General features: G+C 36.6%; 1 long non-coding RNA gene across 1 annotated transcript; it reads left to right on the forward strand.

Moving 5' to 3' along the window:
• The first annotated feature begins 255 nt into the window (after nucleotides 1–255).
• Nucleotides 256–3,814, forward strand: LOC144798948 (uncharacterized). Its single transcript, XR_013603705.1, has 3 exons — nucleotides 256–309; nucleotides 2,457–2,631; nucleotides 3,414–3,814. It is a non-coding gene; the product is annotated as an uncharacterized LOC144798948 (long non-coding RNA).
• Nucleotides 3,815–4,157: the final 343 nt, after the last annotated feature.

Below are 4,157 nucleotides of genomic sequence, written 5' to 3' on the forward strand. Positions count from 1 at the left end.
AGTAATTTACATTTTTTTAATGTTCAATATTTTGAATATAAATAACTATTGCATGTGAATTATCAGTTTTGGAACAAAAATAAGTGTGTTTAAAGTCCTTGTCCTGCCCGAAATTGGCCGAAATAAAAGCTTCTGAGTAGAAGGCAAAGTCTGTAAAAATGAACACTTTTGTCACTGTGAGGCGTTAAAAAGTGGTTATACAAAATGAGGCACAATCCAATTGACATTTTAAATCATTTTTTTCTACAGTCCAATTTTATAAATTGTCTGATGAAAAACAATGACCCCGGACCTGTCGATTTTCTCCAGGTGATCAGAAATTATATTTTTTTAATGTTTAAGCTTTTGACTGTAAATAACTATTGAATGTGAACTGTCACTTTTGATACAAAAATAAGAAGTTTTAGAGTAATTTTCTGCCCGAAATTGGTCAAAATGGAAGTTTCTGAGTGGAAGGAAAAGTCTGTAAAAATGGCAATTTTGGTCACTGTGAGGCATTACAAAGTGGGTATTCAACATGAGCCACAATCCAATTGACATTTTGTATGATTTTTTATAGTCAAAAAATCAATTTTCTGATGAAAAACGATGACCCCGGACTTGTCGTACTTTCTCCAGATGGTCAGAAATGGTCATTTTTTATTGTTTAATATTTTGACTGTAAATGACTATGGCCCACATGCATCAAAGTAGATTGCATTCGCAATCGGTATTTTTCTTAGAAATCGTCCGTTTGCGAATGCAATCTACTAGTCTGAGATGCATCATTATTTTTTTAGTTTTTCGGTATTTAAGAAATCGTATTTCAATGTGCGACTTCTAAAATGATTCGCAATGGATGCGAATCATATTTCATAAGGGAAAGTGCCTATGCATCACAGTGAGCAAGTTGCGAATGCTGTAGAATTCGCAGTTAGCATTTCTTAAAATTAGAACAAGTCAGACGTGGTGTTATTTTTTCGCTGGCATAGGAAAGCTCATGATGTGGGCCTTAGGGAAGTTGTGAAAGCAATCCAAAGTGACAGATTGCATTTCGAAATAGTGTTAGTGATGTGACATGTCATGTCATGTGCTGATCATTTGTGACCTCTGACCTTTTGGTTATGTGACATAAAAATTGTGGTGTTCCTTCAAAAAATCATCATTTGCACACATATATGTGTGAAAAATTTAATGGATGTTGGTGGATGTTGGACACATTCATATTTTGATTATTGCTGCTGTAAGAAAAATCATTTTTATTTTTTTTATTTTGTATGTATCACTTTCAATGTAGTTGTTTTCAACAGAATAGTGTTCATGAATTTTGCACTCCCATATCAGCCTGCACTGTCATTCACTGCAGATCAGATGTTGTGAAGGCCTTGCTGATTGCCAGCTCCACTATATAAGGCAGGGTTTTGCTGCTTCCACTGTTGCTGTTTTTCAGAGAGCAAACAGGAGCCTTGCACAATGGCAGCACTTTTCTTCTTGGCGCGCCGCCATAGATTGAGATTAGCTGCAGGTTTGAGGGGTAGGCAGATAGAAGAGAGAATTTTTAGAGTTAGGATCACCTTGCTTGGTCAAACTGAAGATCAGATTTATGATAGGTACCGGCTTACTGGTAACTTAATAATTGATTTAATTAATGATTTGGATCCCATGTTACAAAGGGAGACTCGCAGGACAAATGCTATCCCTACTCATGTTCAAGTCCTGTGTTGTCTACACCTGTTAACGTCTGGTTCTTTTCAGGGGGTTGTAGCTATTGCTGGTGGTGTATCCCAGAGCTCGCTGTCCAGATTTTTTCATTCATTTTTGGATGCAATGTTACTTAGAATTAGTCATTACATAAAGTTTCCATCCTCACAACATGATTTACAGAAAACTAAAGTTGATTTTTATAGTATGGCTCAATTCCCACATGTGATTGGATGTGTGGATGGGACTCATGTACCTATTTGTCCTCCCTCAGAAAATGAGTAAATTTTCCGTAATAGGAAAAGTTTTCATTCACTGAATATTCAAGTGATATGTAACTCTAAGACCATCATAACTGACATAGTGGCTAGTTACCCTGGCAGTGCCCATGATTCTTACATTTTTAAACATAGTGCAATACATGCAAGACTTCTAGCTGGACAGTTTGGAGATGGATATTTGCTAGGTAAATATGTAGTTATTTTTTAATGGTACAACATTTGCATCTCTCCAAATTAGCCAGTAATAGATATCAAAATTAAATGTTCATTTCTTTTTTTTGAAAGGTGACAGTGCCTATGGTGTAAGGTCATACATATTGACTCCATACCTAAACCCAACAACTAGAAAGGAACAGCATTACAACCAATCTCACAAATCCACTCGTAATGTCATTGAGAGAACTTTTGGTGTACTTAAATCAAGGTTTCGCATACTGCATAAAACTGGTGGTACTTTGCAGTATAATCCAAAAACATGCTGTAAAATTGTTGCAGTCTGCGCTATGCTACACAACATGGCAACAGAGAGAGATATCCTTTTGGAAGCAGAAGACATTTTACCACCAAATGGCAATGAACCACAGCAACCCCCAGCAAGACAACATGGACCAGAAGCAGCAGAAGGACGGATAAGAAGAGCAGAGATTACACAGAATTATTTCTGAGAAAGGTACCAGGCTTTATTTGTATTTTTCCTTAGTTAATGTTGTAGTGTTTCAAATATCCAAAAACAAGTCAGGGATTATCAAACTTATTGTCAATCATTACTCTAAAAATGTCCAAGACCTGTGAAAAGAAAGATTAACTTTGTAACAGTAAATTAGAAAATAAAACACATTTGTCTGGAAGACCTGGATTGAAAAATAACTTGCTTTCATATTATTTTTTACGGCCACGCACACCCAAAGCCTTTGCACCATTTTTTCCATTATCCATCATCATTTTGCACCCTTCCTTAACAATTCTAACACTCCGTCTAGACCCAGCAATGGTCCCATCAGGTGCATTTACAATTTTCCCACCCACAGCACTGTCTTCCTCTGTTAAAGCAATTTCAGGTGTGGTACAACTGTTTGAAGGATGCTCTAAGTCAATCTCTCTCACCATTCCCCTTGTAATTTCAACAAAAACAGCATTCATTTTTTCATGTATGTCTACATTTTGTTTGCACATTTTTGATGCACTATTTGAAATTCATGACAACTGTCTGTTCTGACCATGTAAGCTGGTCAGTTGCCTAAGGTGCCTATTTACACTTTGCTTTTGTTGCATTTTCATGACTGTGCACATTGATTCCAAAGAGTTTGCAATTCTGTCCAGTTTTTCTGCAGTAGCCTCATGGCTATGTTTAAATTCCTCTGCCATCTTATTGATAGTGCTGTGAATGCCTGCTACTTCTTTGCACATATATACCATTTTGCCTTTCATAATTCTAATATCTTTGCCTTGCAGGCGCTGTATCTTTAATATGTTATCCTCAACAACACTTCCAGTGGTGGAACTCTCCTCAAACATGGACAAGGTTGAGGTTCTAGGACGCCGTCTATAAAATTGACTTTGCCTCCTTCGCCTACTAGGCCTGGCATTGGTGACTGTTGGTGTGGGGTCTGGTCTTGAAACTGGATTTGTTGGACTATTTTCCTCCTCTGAATCACTTTGCAGTAATTGGCGTACTCTTTGCCTTTCAGTCAATGATACATTTGCACTGGAAGTACTTGGAATGTTGGCATCCTCATTTACATGAATGTCTAAGTTACTGAAATCTCGCAAGTCTTGTTCAATTAATTCTTGAAGCAATTCTGTCAGAAAAGTGGAAACATATATTTACTGTGGAGACTGTTTTGTTTTAAGTTTCAAATAAAATTAATGACAGTGATGGTTAATTTCTTAATAGACATTGCTTCCTTTCAAATATTTTGAGTCTTTGTTTTACATTTGTGCACATTTAACTTTTTCTGTGTAAATGACAAATAGGAACTACAGTACCCATAATACATTGTTTTAAGCATGTTCACTTCCCTCTAATGAGGCAAGGAACTGCAGTGAATGTAAAGGACCTTTTATTTGGTGTGGTGAGAAACTTCCATCTCATGACTTGCCTTTCTCAACAATAACCCATGTATTTACACAAAACACCTGGTAAATCAAATACATGTCCACTTACCTTCAGAAGGAGTAATAAGATCAGACGTGTCT

This window comes from Lissotriton helveticus, chromosome 12, assembly GCF_964261635.1.
Source record: "Lissotriton helveticus chromosome 12, aLisHel1.1, whole genome shotgun sequence".
Lineage (NCBI taxonomy): Eukaryota > Metazoa > Chordata > Amphibia > Caudata > Salamandridae > Lissotriton > Lissotriton helveticus.